Raw genomic sequence first — 18674 nt, 5'->3', positions numbered from 1 at the left:
CAGATGCTCCAGGAGGCCAAAAAAATGACAAAAACAGCTAATTAGTGGCCTGCAGAATGCTTCTGGAGGTGGTGTGTGTGTGAAAAATGGGGCGCACAGATGCCCCAGGAGGCCAAAATACTCGGGAAAATGGCCCGTTTTTCACCTTTCCCACCTGTAGAAGATAAAGAGAGAGAAAAAGACAAAGAGAGACACAGAGAGGGAGAGAGAGAGACAGAGAGAGATTTCTCAAACTCCTTGGGACTGAGAAGAATTGCTATAAAACTGAGTTTCCTGAAGTGAAAACAACTGAAAAAATGATCTAGTAAAAAAAAAAAGGCAACCAAAAGAGCAAAATTCAAACAAAAGCAAATAAAACACCTCCAGGAGCAAAACAAATAAAAGTTTAACTTTTGTGCACTGTTCAATGGACTGTTAAATTGGCCATGCTCACCTAGTCACATGATCTATCCACGCCCACCCAGTCACATGACCACCTTAAGGTGACCAGACATCCCACTTTTGGTGGGACAATCCCGCTTTTGAACAATTTGTCCCGTGTCCCGCGGCGTTTTTAAAAAGTCCCGATTTTTTTAAAATTTTTAATCAAGAAACCCACCCCACCCCCCCCACCCCAGTCAATGGTGTCCTTCTTTACCAATGTTAAAATCTGATCACCTTAGACCACCTGGCCATGCCCACCCAGTCAGTTCAGCCCCAAATAGTCTGAGGCACCGTGAATTGTTCCCCTGTTTAAAAGGTTTGAGGACCCCTGGCTTATAGGAAGCTTTCAAAATCAATCATAATAAAATCAATGTGCATGGAGGATAAATGGCCAGAATATCAAACAAGTTAAAATCTTCAAATATTTGGCCATCAATTTTCATAGTACCACAAAACATGGTGCGCATCAAATGCTCAAAAATAGTGGCTGCAATCCAATCTTTCTAGAAAAGTACAAGATTACCAGTACCAGTAACACCAAAGCTATTTTCAGCACAGGCTTGCGCACAAATATTTTTTGGTGCCCACCTAGGACTCTGTTCCTCTTTTTCCTCTCTCAAAAAGGTTCATCCTAATTTTCTAAAGATCACATTGCAGGTAGCCCCTGTGTTACTAATGAAGGTCTAAGGAGGAGGCAGTGTTGTTCAAGGTCAAAACTGGAGCATGGAGCTGCATTATCACACATTGGCTGAAACTACTGTTCTTCCCCACAGATCTGAGCCCTTTCTTTATGGAGGGTAACTACAAATCAAAATGGATTACAAATATTTGTATTTGTAAATCTCCAACATCTTGGCCTCTCCAAGAAGGAGTTCTAAATGATGGGCTATGAGCATGCTCTTAGTGCATTTATACAACGTATTAAAGATCAGAAGTTAAACAGGACCTGTCTGCTTTACCCAAGAACATTTTTGGGACAACCCCCTCCCAAACCAGTGAGATATTTATATCATGTAACTTCTGTTGTAACACTCTGTCCACAGCAGTTCGGGGGGGGGGGGTGCAATATAAAAAAAAGTTCCATAAGAGCTGAGTCTGTGCCCATGTGAAACTACAGCTCATATCCTATTTTATTGTCCCTTCTATCGGGGATTCACAGACTCATAACAGATGATTAAATCTGATTAAAGATTAAATATCCAGAAACTCTGATCTGTTATATGTACAACTACTATTGTTGGATCAGTATGATTCAGTTTCTCTGAACATAGCTAAGTCTTTCTTACACTGTTTGGAAAATTAGGCAGAACTTTGTTACCCACCGATGATTTCACCCTGAATTGTAATATATTACTATGGCCTGTTCCATTTGGTTCTGTTCAGTTCTGCTTTATTTAAATGTTTATTTGTTTGTGTTGGTCCATCACTGAAAAAATGTTTGAAATCTGCAGATCTGTATCTTTACTTAAACCACAGCAGCAAACTGGAAATATTGATGATAGGTTCTGCTATCATCCTGCTGTCATTTTGCTACGCTGCATCTTGCTGTTAGCCTGCTATTGAAATGGTGAGGAGAGGAAATTGCATGTAATGAGAGAGAGGATTGCCAGGGTACCACGAGGAAACGAAACCAAGCCTTGGACTGTCCCATGAGAAACTCTGGCTACTTCAAGGACAAGAAAGGAATACCAACTGTACAGACAGGGACTTTTTTCCCCAAAACAATTTGTTAGCACCTAATTGGACATGTGATAGCTAGAAGGTGGAAGGTGACATGGAAAGGTCAACTATATACTTTGGGCAGGAAACTCTCAGATCCAGTTTTGCTTCTTCTGTAACCACTTGGCTTTAGTAAAGTATGATTTTGGCTAACCATGTGCCTAAGTGTCTTGCTTTCTAATTGACCAAGTTGGGACAGCTGAAACCTGTTATTTAACAGCCTCCCTGACCAAAAGATTGTCTCTTGGTAAATCCCATGGAAACTATGATTTCAGTAATCATGAGCCAGCTTAAGATTTCATGATCTTTATAATAACCTTGTGTTATCTCAAACCAATTCATAGTCCAGGAGTTGGGTAGATATGATTATTTTCCAGTGAGGTTTGATTTTTTGCAATCTATACTATCACCACCCCTCTGGAGCCCATTGAGATAGGTTATATTGGAGTTGTATGGAATATGAAAAATTTCTGAATGTTGTGGGTACTCACTGGAATTATTACAGATATAGATTAGAAGATTAATCCTCCATCTTGTTTTATCATTTTTGTGGGACACACCTCAGATTTTGTGGCTGAGAACATGGGTAAGGCTCTAATGGAAATTCCTGTTACCCCAGGATGATGACCCTTCTCCATTATGGTTAATACAAATTAGCTAAAGGGGACTGATGAAGTGAGTCCAAGGGTTGGTGAATGATATATTGTATAAAGGAGTATCTCTTGCTACCAGTGGTGGTATTCAATTTTTCCCCCTGCCAATTCTGTGGCCATGGCTTGGTGGGTGTGGCTTGGTAGGCGTGGCTTGATGGGAGGATTATGTGAACCGAGCGGGCTTGGCGAACTCAATGTCATTCATGCCAAGGTGGGGCGGCATCACCCCACCAAGCCACACCCACCTAAATCATGCCCACAGAACCCACAGAAAAGTTCAGCCAAGTCTTCTAGCACTCAACCTGGCTGCTTCTCGCCACCTTCTCATGTTTGATCTGTGTGTATGAGCCCAAGAAGGAGGAGAAAATCAGCCACGTTAAATGCTGCAGCAGAGCGAAGCCAAACTTTTCTGCCTCCCTCTGCAGTGGGGCTGCTCAGAAGGCAGGTCCTGTGGCTGCCTGTCCCTTTATGGTCCCCTTCCCCCCATGTCAAAATATCTTAAAAGACTGTGGCTGACATATGGCCTTATGAGCAGTTCTGCTGTGACGCCCTCCCTCCAGCGCAGCAGGCCATTCTCCTGACCATATCTAACAGCCAACTGTGAGCAGCACTGGTAGGCAATGGGGCACGCATACATGGCCAGCATGAACAGGGCAACGACAGCGGCGATGATCATGGGACTTGTCATGTTACCATCGCCGCTGTCCTGTTCTTCGGGGCCACCATGCACATGCACCCCACTGCCTGCCAGTGCCGCTTGCAGCTGCCTCCTTGCCTTGCCAGGTGAACTGCCTGCTGCACCAGAGAGACGACATCACAGTGGAGCTGCGTGGAAAACAACCTAAAACAACTGGTGGCTGGAGACTTCCTGCAAAAGGTGGCCAAGCCTTGTCGTGTCCCACCACCATTAAGGTGACAGGAACAGAAGGTAGGTGAGCGAGGTGGAGGGTGAGTGGGTGACGAGCTGAGTGGGTGGTGAGCAGGCAGGGGCTCCAAGGCAATGGTGTGTTTCTTGACCTCGCTGAGGCAGACGGTGAGCAGATGGTGACTCTGGGGCAAGATTGGAGCCGGGGAATGGCATGTTCCCCAGGCAAGGCAGGCGGCGGCTCTGGGGCCTCGGGGAATGGCCCATCCCTGGGATCCTGGCTTCTGACCCAAGGTGAAGAGCAAACAGGTGGCATGCTTACCTTTGGTGAGCTGAGCAGAGCGTGCAAGGCAAGGAGCCGACTGGCGAGATGATTAGCTGGGCTGTGTGGCAAAGGCAACATAAATAGGGCTGGGATGGCCAGGGCAAGCATTGAACTGGCAGGCAGGATGAGCAGGCATCGAACAGGTGGGACAATCGAGCCAGCGGGGTGACTGGGTGTGGCAAGTGAGCAGCAAGAGGGCGCCCAGGTGGGAGGGGGCAGGGCCAGCCAGAGGTCATTACTGATTTAGCAAACCAGGTCACACTATCACCTGTGCTTGCTACTCTTCAGATCTCAGTGGTGGTAATTTCTGGGCTGAGAAGGTCACCGTAATTCAGTGATGAATACTTTTTCTTAGCAAAATGATTGAGGAAGTGGTGTCATCCCTATTACAACTACTCCTGGAGATTGATATATTTATTGAACAAATGTATATGACTATCTATATACCATCTTAATATCTAGACTCTTGCAGGCTTTGCTCCGATCTGATTTTAGGACAGAATTGGTCTTGGTCAATCTGATGAATTTCATATATCAGAGGGGGACATGATGAGAAGAACACATAAAGCCATAATGCTAAAGGGAGCTCAAGAAGGTTTGACTGAGGCCTTCAAAGAGTCAAAAAATATTGTTAAATTAAAATATTGCAAGAAAATTTTTTTACATATATGACTGGAAATTCACTATATTAACTGTTTTAATTGACTTAAAGTAAAGAAAGAAAATATTAATTATTGTCCTAGACTCAGCTCCTACTTATAGGAGGGTGGCAATCAGCACAATAGTCCAAAGACAAGGGTGAGCAAAATTATGTATCTTTTCTCCATGAGCAGTAAATATAAGGACCTTTTCAAGCTAGCTTGACTTCCTAATTTTTTGCTACATTTAATGAATTATTCTCTTATTTGTTTTAATTAATAAACATGGTTTTTTAATTATTAAACCCAGAATTAAATTTATCACACTCAGGCATAGGCCTGCGCTTCAAAACCCCAAGAAATTGGAAGTTTAACAAAGCTGATCCTTATGTCTATTTCCACTTATCCTACATGACCTTTTTCTTACTCCTTTATGCCTAAACTGAGATGGAGATAATGCAGAGCACAGGACTGCCCTAGTTGGTTCTTGTGAGAAAAGAACTGTGCAGAGATATGTCAACTAGATTTGATATCCCCTCCCTAATTTGTTGGATTATGAACTCTTATATCTTATTTTTGGACTACCCACACAGGTAAGTATGTTATAACTTTCACTGAATCAGTAGATAGTAATATTAATAATAAAAATACCACCACCAAAAATAGGAGTATGGAAAAGAATTCTGGGAATAAAACCAAATGAATATTATAAATACATAATTTGGGGGTAGGGAAATGGATCACATTGCTATATTTTACAGAACGCAACAGTTGCTGGAGACTTATGGCTCTTTCGAAACAGCATGTGACATGATATTTCCTTTCCCGCCCTTTCTCCAATTCTGCCAGAACATATAGAGGAATTAAAGGATGAGAATGACAGTCATTAATTCTATCCCTGTAAACTAAGCCAAAAATATTACAGCCTTGAAACTGCTGACTTTCATTATTCTAGGTTAAATATGAATAAAGAATACTCATCATCATATTTAAACAGATACACAGTTTATCAAAAGGGGGGGGGGACTTAATCACAATAGTTTATTCCAGAAAGTGGATTTCAATAAGAATCTAAAATACTTGCTAAAAATAGAAAAAAGACATTGCTCAGTCAAAGCAGAGGATTCTTAATAGCTTCCAGACAAGGGATAAAGGCATCAGATTAAATGTGGCAACCATGCAAAACTCCATAAGTTGTTCCAGACAGGATCTGATCAAGGATAGCAGAAGGCTCAGGCACAGATTTTGGGAGGTATTTTTTTCCCCTTTGGGGCAGCTATGGAGGATTGGGGAGTTAAGATGCAACTGAGAATGAGGGTATCTTCATGGGAACCATTCCTGGGAGTTAAGTGCAAGGAAATTGTAGGACTCTTTCTTCTTCTTTCTCAAGCCAAGAATACTTGTGAGTAGTCTATGAATCATCATGAGGGGAAAAACTGCACATAGATGGCAGAAACTCTGTCCTAACTGAAAACTCCCACTGAAACCACTGGAATGATATGAGCCATTCCAATTTTGGTCAGGAGCAATTGGACATAGGGCCAGGAAATGATGTTTGGCAAGGAAAACATTTCTCACCCAGGCAACTGATCAGGAAGAGAGTACAAGAGAAAACCTCGAGGCATTTGGCCTGGTTTTTCAAAGACATCTACCTAAGGAAAAGCTTTCCAAACTATTCACAGATTCTTCTTCACTCTTAAGTTTGTATTTTATTATTCTTTCTAGAACACACAGTTGATTCTCTAAAATTATACATGGATTTGATGTTTTACCTCTTTGTCTAGTTATGCAAAGGAAACCTATCCATTGGCATGAGAGAAGCAGAATTCCTGCATCCACCTGGATCTAATTTTAATCTCAAGAAACAGCTTTCAATGGTCTTAAATGAAAATAACATTTGGTATTTCTCCAGAAACAGCTTGCTTATAGTCAAAGGTCATCCTAGATTGTTTTTGAACAGCATGTGGAGACCAGCCTTTGCTTAATTTTAACTTGTATGTCAGTTGCAGCCATGGTCACTCATTAGCAGTGATGTTAGTTGCCCATGTAACATACTGGTTTCCAGTTAGCTTCTAGGTGCAATTCAGAATGGTACTTGCTATCTTTAAAACTCAGAGCCTGATTATTTCATAAGTTACCTTCTCCAGGCTGAATTGCCTTTCCAGTGAAATCAGAAAGAAAAAGGTCGATAAGGGTCCAAAAATCAAAAGAATGCCAACTGCAGGGACTGATGTGGAGAATCCTTAGGAATGGCTCCTCTCCTTTCCAACAGCCCCTCCCCTGATATTCAGATTAGTAATACAGTTATGTTATTCACAAAGATGGGATTTGAGACCTGGTTATCTAATGAGCCATCTTCCAATAGTTTATCCCCATCCAATTCAGTTGAATAGATTGTGGATGCTGAGGGCCCTGTCAACCAAGGAATATTAGCTCAAGTGACATGTCTCCTCAGCAGTAAATTCTTCCCTCTAGAACATTTTTCCTTTGAAGATGACCCAAACCCCATTACCCTTTCATAATGCTCTAAAGCAAGGGTCTCCAAACTTGGCAACATTAAAACTTGTGGATTTCAACTCCCAGAATTTCCCAGCCAGTATGGCTAGCTGAGGAATTCTGGGAGTTGAAGTCTACAAGTCTTTAAGTTGCCAAGTTTGGAGACCCCTGCTCTAAAGACTTAGCTATATGTATGAGCCTGGAACTCTGAAAGTGTTAGGGGCCATATTACCTAGTAGTCTAACTGTGAATTTTTATGAAATTATGATAATTTTCTGTTGCCTTTTTGTGATTTTTATTGTTTTAATTGTGTTATTGTTTGCCATCCAGAATCAACGCAGTGGTGAGTTCCGACCAGTTCGGACCAATTCTGCTGAACCAGTAGTGGTTTGGCAGCCTGGGTCTCTGGAACTAGCAGCAACCCAGGCCCGCCATGCCCCCGTATCATTTCTCTTGTTTTTTGCTTTTGCGCAGAACAATTTTTATTGTACTGTGCATACGTGCACGAAGTGCACACATGCAGTGCACCCACAAGCGAACCGACAATAGTGCCTGCTGGAACCCACCCCTGAGTCAATTGCATTTAGTTGAATGACTATAGAAATGGTACATACATACATACATACATACATACATACATACATACATGTAATTGACACCACAATCAATAGGGAGGCACAGACTCTAGTTGAAGGATTCTGCTTCCCATTTTCCTTTCTGGGCACAATTATATCAGGGCCTGGCTTCAGAAAGGATAATGTTACCCTCACAATAGAAGGCAAGATAGCATTCTTTCCATCTCTCCTCTTGGAAAGCTTCACCTTTCCTCTGTTTCTGTTCACTGTCATAAAAACACTATTACTCCCACACTCCAACTTTCTCTCTTTAAAAATTTGGAATTTGAAAAATTTGATATTTTGAAAAATTGAAAGTGCTCTATCTCTGGAGGCTTCTAAGAAGAGCCTGGATAGTCAATTGTCTGGAATGGTATAGGGCAATGATGGTGAACCTTTTCAGCACTGAGTGCCCAAACTGGAATGCGTGGATGCATGCATGTGCATGTGTGCACCGGAGCACTGGAAACCAGAAGACCAGGTGTGTGCACCAGCCACCTGCTCTTCTGGTTTCCAGTGTGCATGCTGGTCTTTGGGTTTCCAATGCTCTGTCACCCACAAAGATCAGCTGGCCAGTGTACAAGTGCACACCAGAAACCAGAAGAGCAGCTGATGATGGCACGCATGCCCACAGAGAAGTTTCTGCGTGTCACCTCTGGCACACGTGCCATAGGTTTGCCATCATGTGTAGAGGGTCTCCTGCTTGAGCAGGTTGGATTAGAACAGTGATGGGCAACCTTTTTGGCATGGTGTGTCAAAAATCTGCAAAAAATCGAGCATAACTCGCGTTGTGTGTCACTTCGACAAAAACATAATTTTGCGCAATTTATAGTTTAAACTACAAAAATGTATAATTGCAATATATAATTGTATTTAATAAACCAAAAACAAATTATTTAACATACCTGCTTAGTAACTTCTTTCATCCTCACTTTTTTCCAAGAGCTGGGAATGATTAGTTTCAAAATGTCTATTTATATTCCACGTTCTGCTTACTACCGTTTCAGTACATAGAACGCAAAATGATCTGCCATTTTTTTCTATAATGCCATACATCTCGCTCCATGTCTCTTGAAAGGGTCGGCCACTGCCACTACCACTCCCTTTACTTAACCTTTGTTTTTTATTTTTTGGGTGCTCCATCAGTGGGCCAGTGACAGCAGATAGAATTATAGATAGCCAATTGGGGGTTAACTAGCCTAACAAGCTAACACAACCTCCCCCTCACTTATCTCAGTTATTGTGGGCAATTACAAGTCCATAGCACCCCAATAGTTGCTGCTAATGGCACTCACAGTTCCCGTTGGCACTCCGCTGTTCCCTGCTGTGTTGTGGTCGTAACCAACAGTCCCAGGAGTAGACTCTCTGTGCCGGCCTGACTGGAGAGAGGCGCGCACTGTTCCCGCGCTCCTCTCCTGCGGGTCCTCCCTCGCTGCACTGATGACGTGTGTGCGCACGGCACGCACGCCTTACCAGCAGCCCCTGCGCTCAGAAAGGGGCGGCGGCGATACAGTAAGTGAGTGTGGGCGGGGGAGATCACACGTCCCGCCCCCCCCTGTTCCTCCAGCACAGATTCTTTCATCCTCGGCGGCCGTGCAGGAGCCGAGGATGAATCGCATGAAATCCTGTGCGTGTCACCCCAAATGGCTACGCGTGTCAGCACTGACACGCGTGTCATAGGTTCACCATCACTAGATTAGAAGACCTCCAAGTTCCTTCCAACTCTGTTATTCTGTTCTGTTAATTCTGGCAGTAGTTGCTAGAACATCTGCAGAATTGGTTTCTCCTTCCCTTGCCCATACTTTGTGATAGATAGTGTGATAGATGAGTCAGAATTGATCCTGCCAGTCAGGTTCCTTTTAAACAGCAGTAAAAATCCTCCATAGAAGTATGACACAGAGTATCAGAAAACAGGAGGCAGAGAGAACAATTTGGGAGGAAGCCAAAGGATTTTGTTCTAGGTCTTATTAGCCAGATGGGCCTTTCTGTAAGAATGCATTAGGTCATGGGTGTCAAACTCGATTTCACTGAGGGCCACATCAGTGTTGCGTTTGACCTCAGGTGGAGGGGGTGTGCTTGACATCACTCATGGCCAGCTTGACATCACTCATGTCAGGGGTGTCTGTGGTGCCAGAGCACTCTGCCAATGAAAACAGGCTCCTGAGCTCCATTTTCGGCTGCAAAACCTCCTGCAACCCTCTGCCAGTGGAAACAGAACAAATGCTATGTGCAACCTCCCGAGCTCCATTTTTGATGGTAGAGTCATTGCAAGCCAGTCCTTTGCTGTTTCCAGGGTCGTCCTGCGGGCTAGATCTAAGCGCACTCCCAAATGTGGCCTGCAGGTCTTGAGATTGACACCCCTGCATTAGGCCCTCAAGAGCAGTTCCCCATCCTTAATGCAAGATTATTAAAACACTGGCTTTGAACTATGCTGTATTATGAATCATAGCAGGAGCAAAGAAGTAGTTGGGGCATTAGGTCCTATAAGCAAAACATGTTTTTTACTTCTTAAATGGCCCATTGTTTGTTTCATTATACATCACCTATAAAGTTTAACAGAAAAGAAGCACATTCACCAAAGTTCTCCCCCAACACCACCACAATTCTATACCATAAATTTGACTTCTTTACAAAGTAGAAATCAGCAGAAAGTAATGTAGGGACATAAAAACAATTAAGCAATGTTGTGTAGGGACATAAAATAATTAACTACATCAACCAATTAAAGTTTCAGTTCCAATTTAGCATGTTTTACTGAACGCTTTACTATGTCTAGGATTCAGTTCCAAAAGGCCTTTTGGAAGCCAAAGGAATGCAAAACCAGCATCTGTTTTTAACTCTTGAAAGTAACTGGGTCTTTTCTTTCGATTGCGTGGCAGCTTCAGAAAGCAGCAGCCCAGCCACAGAAAAATCACTGCTCCTTTGAATAACTGCAAATGGGTGGTCTGTTCAGGGTTCTGTACACTTTGAAGGCCTTTTCTAAATTAATTCCAAAGTGCTGCACAGTTCTACCGAATACCGACAGAAATTGTTTTTCATACTTAGGTTAGAACCAGGCTTTAGGGAATAGGACATGTACATGTATAGGTGCAAGGTGATCAGGTCATATCACAAATGTCAGAGAGCATTGAATTTTCTCATACGATATTCCAACATTTCACAGACAAAGTAAAATAGGAAGATAGCAAGTACAAACTGTCATATCAAGAATGACAGTCATATTCTGTTATTATCCACTGTGGAAGGTTCTATTTACTGTACACTCTACCATTTAGTTTGCAACCAAGAAATAGTTTGCTAGCACAGCCCTTTTCTGCTTAATATCTTCTGGGTCAATTTCTCTCTCCTATGAAGTTCATAGCATTACATATTTTGCTTTAAATACATAGCCATCCGTACCAACCAATTTAGGTCAGACAGTATTATCTCCATCCTGTAGAATGGGCTGAAGCTGGCAGAAAAAGAAAAGCCTATCTAGGCCCATACAAAAACATAAATGAGTTTATCAAATAATTAAATGTTATTTATATTTGCACATTAAATCTAACTTATATTTGCACATTGAAGAATGAAAATTCCAGATTTAACTCATCAACCTTTTTTTTTAAAAAAAAGTGGCTATGTGAACATATTTTTGTTACTTCCCCACCCACTCCAAGTTCAAGATTTGCCACTTAATTACTAACACCTCCTTTTCAAAAATGTCTGCTTTGTAGAATGTAAATTTAGTTGAATTTCCTGAAAGTTTTAAATCATTTATAAATAATAAAGTGTAAAACACCCTGCAGCTTTAGTTGAAACAATAAACATTCTTGAAATTGATCTAGAATAGTGCCCTTGAAAACCACATTTCAGATTCCTTTCAGTATGATTGTAACTATTTCCAGAGATACCAATTTGCTTAATTAAACTTTCCAAGTAGAATTACTTCACAAGAGAAACAAGAATCCATACAGTTGATCTTGCAGACTATATCAGTCTCTTCCTCCTGCTCATCTTGAAGAACTTTACTTATTAACCCCTGCAGAACTGCCCGGTCGCTTCATTTTGCAAAAAGAGAGGTATATTGCTCTATGACATGAAAGACTTCATAGGAAACCTTTTCTCAGCAGCCCTTCATGAGACTTATTGTTTAAGATGGACCCTGGCTATGTTTATAAGTATCTATCCTTTGATATAAACATGCATTTGTGGTTCAACTGGGAGCATATGGAGATGGGACAGAAGAGTTAAAAAAAAGCTGTGCAGAAAAATAATTAGGCATGGTTTCATCTGCCCAGGTGGCAGCCCAATACTCAGAAAACACTCCACAGAGATCAAAGTAATGCATGGATACATGTTTAACTTTACATTCCCTAACTCTCCCTGATTGAAATTGAGCAATCTTTCCAAGAAAGGCAAGACATTGTTTCACCTTAGTTTTTACTGTCTTTATTCCATCTGCGTACCCCTGTGTTTTCTTCCCCCTCAAAACATTGGGGGAGTAAGCTTTCTGAGGTGTCAAGCTACACACTTGTTTACATAATCTTTTCAGTACTGAATCTGGCACTGTCCCTTCTGAGAATCATCTCCCTTCACTCCTTTTAGTCCCAGTCATTTAGAAAAAGTACAAGGAGAATGCGAAATAGCACTTTAACTCAACCATCCCTAGGTTTGTTTGCTGTATCTCTGGAGTCAATCCTACCACCCCTGCTTTCTGCCCACTCCCCATCATTCAAACATAACTTTTCAAAGCAGAGCAACTAGCAAAATGAAGAAACATTATGGCTTTTTTTTTTTGAAAGGATGGTAATAGAAATCCTATTAACTTTACTACAAACAGAATTGACCCCTTAAACAGAGAATAAAGTTGTAAAAGAGAAGATCCAAACCAATACATTCATAAACAGGAGAAAAGACATACATTTCAATGCAGATGTAAGGATTTTCTCTGCCTCCCTCCCTTCAAATCATAGTCTTCAATGAGCACCTCCCCCCTCCCAAAAACAATTAACTCCCAACCCATCTTGAGTGCCCACTGAGATTGGGTTGAGGTTCGCTGCCTCCTGTCAACTCAACAGATGAAACTGTTCCTTCCCCACTCCCCCAGGCTTTCTCTCCCAGTTGCCCCTACTACTTCAGTGTGTTCCATCTAGATAATATCCATAGAATTCAATTCAAATTGACAGAGATTCTTATATAAAAATCCTTTCTACAATAAAAGAAAACAAAGTACTTACCCCTGAGTAAATGTAGAATTAAGAATTCCGGGACTTTTTTTGAAGGAATTATTTGCACATTAAACTCAGCTTCTCATTTTGCTAAACGTCCCTGGTTCCCTCTATGCTTTTCTCCACAGTGAAGGAGAGGAAGTTGGGATTCTGAATAGTGTTCTTTTTTTTTTAAAGGCAAATCCCTCCAACTGGGTAAGCGCAGTGAAGAACTGAACTGCCTTTTGGTGGAAGAGGCTCAAAACGGGATTGTCTCTAATATTACAATCAAGGCCTCCTCACTCACTGACCAAACTGTAAATGAAAAGCAGATTTGCTCAAAGAGCAAATAGTTGTTTCTGCTGGCCCCTGTATGGAAGATGATGTCACAGTTTAGCATTGCCTCTGTTCTAGTTTTAACATGCGCTTTCTGCATGAAGTACCTCCTCCCAGTCACCTTTGAGGAAAGGAGAACTAACATTTTCTGTTTTACATGTTGCCACCAGATTATGCATCGGTTGTTTGGGGGGAGCAAAAAATGAGAAATGCAATTAATTTTTACACATACCACTTTTGAAATGTTAGTTCTGGTCTATTTACTTAAATGTAAATTCTGGAGTCTCTCTTATGTTTATGACACTCAAATAACTGTCCAAATCCTATCTGAATGTTATATTTATAACATTGGAAGTGAACCTCTACCTTCTCTCCTGTTTGAAAAATGTATGAATTTCAAAAAATATATAAAATACAAAATAATAAAAAGGAGTAAAATGGGAGAGAGAGGATAAAAAAATGGAAAAAGTTAAAAAGTGACCAAAAAAGCAACAATCTTCTGACTTTCTTCAGCACAGGTTTAAATATATAGTAAAGTAACCTCTTACTTTAAGTTAGAACAAAATTAAGAATAGAATAGAATAGAATAGAATAGAATAGAATAGAACAGAACAGAACAGAATAGAATAGAATAGAATAGACCCTGGAGGTCTTATAGTCCAGCCCCCTGCTCAAGCAGGAGAACCTATACCATTTCAGACAAGTGACTGTCTAGTCCAGGCCTGTCAAACTGACAGCCCACACGCCACATACGGCCCATGCAGATCACACCCACCCCAGCTTCGCAAAAGCAAAAAACATCCTGATAAATTGCAATATGGCCCAATAAGTCATGATTCGGCCCATGATGGAATCGGGTGTGACATCCCTCCCCTCCTTCCTGAACCAACATGAAGGGGACCGCGGCTGACACTGAGCTGAGTCTGGCGCTGAGGACTGGCAGCAGCAGGAGGAGGAGTTGCCATCCCCGCCAACATGATCCCGGCCCAAGAGGGTATTTTGCTTGCTCACGCATGCGTAAAAGAGATGAGAGTGACAAAGGGGGAGAAAAAGAGAAAGAGAGAGAGAGCTGGAGGGAAAGAATGAGAGAGAGGGAAAAGAGAGGGAAACAAATCAGAGAGAGAGAAGGGGAAGAGAAAAGAAGGAAGAAAGGAAGAGAAAGGCAGAAGGAAGGGAAGGAAGGAAGGAAGGAAGGAAGAAAGAAAGAAAGAAAGAAAGATCTATGATGAAAGCAATGACAAGCTAGATCTCTTGCCAAGAAAACTGCAATTTACCAGAAGGCACAAATTGGAAACAAGTCTGATTTTGTTTTTTAAGGAAATAACAGAAATGGCAAAAAAATGCATCTGAAAATAAGATTATTTATAAATTTGGATAATGTATTATATTGTCAAACTCAAAAGAAATCAAAATATATATTCAATTGCTGTTAGTACAATCTTGCCAGCTTCTATCAACTTAGAGTTCACTATGAAAAGATTACAGAGAAGCAATTTCCCACAATTAATAACATTATTTTTGATTTGCTTTCATATTCAATGCAAAAGAAAGAAAAAGAAAGAGGGAATGGGAAGGAAGGAAGGAAGAAAGGAAAGGAAAGGAAGAAGAGAGAGGGAGAGGAAAAAGAGAGAAAAACAGAAGTATGAGGGAGGGAGAGAGATCCGTTTCCCACAGAAAACACTGAGAGACATGAAACCTGGGTAGGTCTGTCTGGGATCATGTGACTGGGTGGGAGTGATGTCGAATTTGACATGCCCACCCAGGTTTTGTGGCTCCCAGTGTTTTTTTTTCTCTGGAAAATTGGTCCAAATGACTCTTTAAGTGTTTAAGGTTGCAGACCCCTGCTCTAGCTGAATGGATGGAGTCACTAAGAAGGGCTGGGAGGACACCAAGAAAGCACTGGCTGAAGTCGCCGAAGCATACAAAAAACAATCTGACAAACACTGATCTCTGCAGCTTCCCCTTCCTTGTGGGAGATCGAGTTTACCTATCAACCAAATACATTAAATTAAAACTATACAGTAAGAAGCTGGGACCTAAATTCTTAGGGCCTTTTCCGATAGTGAAAGTAATTAACCCAGTAACAGTTCAACTTCACCGCGCATATTAGGGAAAGTGCATCCAGACTTTTACTGTAGCTTTCTAAAGACTGCAGTTAGTTCAAGATTGAGGCCACAGACCCAACCAGCACCCATAGTGGTGCAAGGAGTGACCCATTATGAGGTTAAGAGAATTTTAGATTCTAGATTACATAGAAGTCAATTGCAATATTTAGTTCATTGGAAAGGATACCCTTTGTCTGAGGCTACCTGGGTTTAAGAGCTGGGGTGTAAAGGCAGATAGGCTAGTGTTCTGACCCTCCACACAGCGAGGCACGCCGACACAAGATTACTGCTAGACAATTTATTCACAGTAAATTAACACACCAACAAGACTTTGGCAGCAATCCAGACTTCCACAGATAAGAAATACACACGAGAGCTTCTCCAGCTTTAGTATATTAGTTGAATCCTGCAAACAGCCTCCTCCCAAAGTCTCTCCTTATATACTCTCTTTGGAGAAGCCTAATCACAACCACCTGGGTCCAATTATCTCCTTTGTCTCCTTAATTGCTGCCGGCGCTTCTCCACCCGTCTCTGCTGGCCGTCCAGGACCAATTCCCTCTGAACCTCATCACTGCTCAAGGGCCTGACGTCTTCACCACTGCTCCAGGGCCTGACGTCAGGGACACACTCCCTTTGGCTTTCACCACTGCTCCATGCCTCAGGTGCCTCCTAGTGGCCAACCAGCATCTCTGGTCCCTGCTCGGAGTCTGAACCCTGTCCAGGGTCCTCCACATCTTCCAGAGCCAACTCATAGGGTCCCTCGCTATTGGAGTCTGTTTGCAGCTTCAACGGCTCCTGCTGGGCTACAACAGGCTAGTAAAGCAATTTCATGATAAGTTCCCTGATAAGCCAAAGGGTGCTTCTGGGGAAGGGGAGAGGTGGTTAGTGACTGACTGAATTAACTTTCTACGTTCATCTCATTTCAGGACACAATCATCGGTTGAGGGAGGGCAGCCTGTCAGCCCTGGAGGGGATCTTTTTCTTTGGATCTTTAAGGCTGCCAATGTCAGTGTTCCAAATATCATGCAGAATTAAATCAGAGTCCAAGGCAATCCTTAAAGTTCCGATTTAATAAAACAGACATGTTGGCATCGAGCTATGGGATCCCAATTCTGAAACTTCCTGGGATTTCACCCAGTTGAAAGTACATGATCTTGTCCCCACACCCACAAATCCATCACATGGTCCAATCTTCTTCTTCCACCTGGCATCTCCACCCAGCTGGTTCCGGTCAGGTGCCAAGATGCGGAGACAAAGAATAACCTTGAGCTTCTAGAAAGGAATTTTTTATTTTGAAAACAACATATTCTATCCCTTGCTATTGCTATTCCCCCTCCTTTATGAGAGTGGCAGGCCAAAGATTCTTAAAGGAACCACTGCCGGCCTGACAAGCGGCCTCTCTTCAAAAGGAAAACCGTTTCTGGAAAAGAAAATTAACATAAGAAGTTACCATAATAAAATTAACCGCCTCTGCCTCCCCCAGGGGGACCCTTTGGTTTATCATGGAACTTCTCATGGAATTGTTTCACTAATTTATCCGCTTTTAGATCCCAACTTTTCACCCATGTAGCTTCAGACAAAGGGTACCCCTTCCAATGCACCAAATATTGTAAGGGACCTCTATACAGCCTGGAATCTAAGATTTTTTTCACCTCATAATGTGTTTCCCCTTCTACCACTACAGGAGGAGGGGGAGCTTGGGTGGATGCCCTTATGCTAGACCCCATTACTGGTTTCAACAAGCTACAATGGAATACCGGGTAAATTTTCCCTAGAATTCTGGGTAGGCTGAGTTGAACTGTAATTGAGTTAATTATCTTTTCTATTGGACCCAATTTCTTACTAGGCATCCTTAATCTTATGTATTTGGTAGATACAAAAACTTTGTCCACCACCCGAAAGGGGGGTTGGAGGGAGAGATGTTTATCAGCTTGCTTCTTGTAGGCTTCTGCCGCATCTGTTAGAGCCTTCTTCGTATTTTCCCATCCCTTCTTTAGTGTGTCCATCCATTCATTCATAGACATGGAGGAGGGAGGTTCTTTAGGCAGCTCAGGCATGGGAACGAATTCCATGCCACTGGTAATCTGGAAAGGAGTTAATCCGGTACTGCTGTGGACTGTATTGTTGTATGTCACTTCGGTGAAGGGTAGCAAGTCTGACCAGTTGTCTTGCTGATAGTCCACATAACACCGGAGGTATTGCTCCACCATCGCATTGGCCCTCTCCGCTGCGCCATTTGTGCTGGGATGAAATGCTGAGCTGAGTCCCTGTGTGGACCCAATTGATCTGAGAAACTCTTTCCAGAACTTGGAGGTGAACTGAACTCCATGATCTGAAATGATCCTTTTTGGCACCCCGTGCAGGCGATAAATGTGTTTCACAAACATTTTCGCTAATTTGTTTGTGGATGGCAGCCCTGAGCAAGCGAGGAAATGCACTTGCTTGGAAAACAAATCAATAATTGTCCAGATTATTCTATTACCGCTGCTGTCTGGGAGTTCGATGATGAAGTCCATGGCAATCTCTTCCCATGGTCGGCTGGGGCTGGCCACTCATTGTAGTAGTCCAGGGGGCTTCCCCGGCCAGGTCTTCATCGTGGCGCAAGTAGCACAGCTTTTTACATAATCTTCCACCTCCAATTTCATCTTTGGCCACCAAAATTGATGCCTGGTGAGGTGGAGTGTTTTTAGGAATCCGAAATTGCCTCCTAGTTTCGCATCATGACTCTGCTGTAGCACTTGCAGCCTCATCCATGCAGGGACATACAGTTTGGACCCCTTCCAGGCAAAGCTATTGTTCACCATTAGGATTTCCTTGTTGCTGTTGAACTACGGGTCTGTCAGGAGTGCCGCTTTCAGCTTGGTCGTCATCTTATCTTGGCTTCGAGTGGTGACTTGAGCTGCCTTTTGGTGAGAGGGAGATATGATGGGGTGGAGGACTTCTTCCTTCTTACTGTCATATTGCGGTTTTCTCGACAGAGCATCTGCTAACAAGTTCTTTCCTGCGGGGATGTGTTTAATTTTGAATTTGAAACTTCGGAATTATTGTGCCCAGCGAACTTGTTTGGGGGATAATCTCCGATGGGCTAGGAGAGCTTCGAGGTTTTTATGATCAGTCCAGACTTCAAATGGTATGTCCCCCCTCCCTAGGAGATGTCTCCACGTGAGCATGCTCCACCTGATTGTGAATGCCTCTTTCTCCCAAATGGCCCACCTTCTTTCAGTAGGGGTGAGTTTCTTGGAGATGTAAGTGCATGGCAAAAGATGGCCTTCTTTACTCTTTTGCAGTAGTACTGCGGCTATCACTACATC

At 42.5% G+C, this 18674-nt stretch overlaps 1 protein-coding gene across 4 annotated transcripts in view; it reads right to left on the bottom strand.

The window, feature by feature from the left end:
* Window positions 1-13245, bottom strand: part of COL6A3 (collagen type VI alpha 3 chain) — a 136795-nt gene extending 123550 nt beyond the window's left edge. For 2 of the 4 annotated variants that reach the window (XM_032212903.1, XM_032212900.1), the window contains exon 1: window positions 12953-13245. The gene's annotated coding sequence lies outside the window, so the exon portion shown is untranslated. The remainder of the gene's footprint in view (window positions 1-12952) is intronic. The other 2 variants (XM_032212901.1, XM_032212902.1) reach the window with 2 other exon arrangements.
* Between the last annotated feature and the right edge of the window lie 5429 nt (window positions 13246-18674).

This window comes from Thamnophis elegans, chromosome 3, assembly GCF_009769535.1.
Source record: "Thamnophis elegans isolate rThaEle1 chromosome 3, rThaEle1.pri, whole genome shotgun sequence".
In the NCBI taxonomy this organism is placed as follows: domain Eukaryota; kingdom Metazoa; phylum Chordata; class Lepidosauria; order Squamata; family Colubridae; genus Thamnophis; species Thamnophis elegans.
This window is presented reverse-complemented; position numbering and strand designations above follow the sequence as displayed.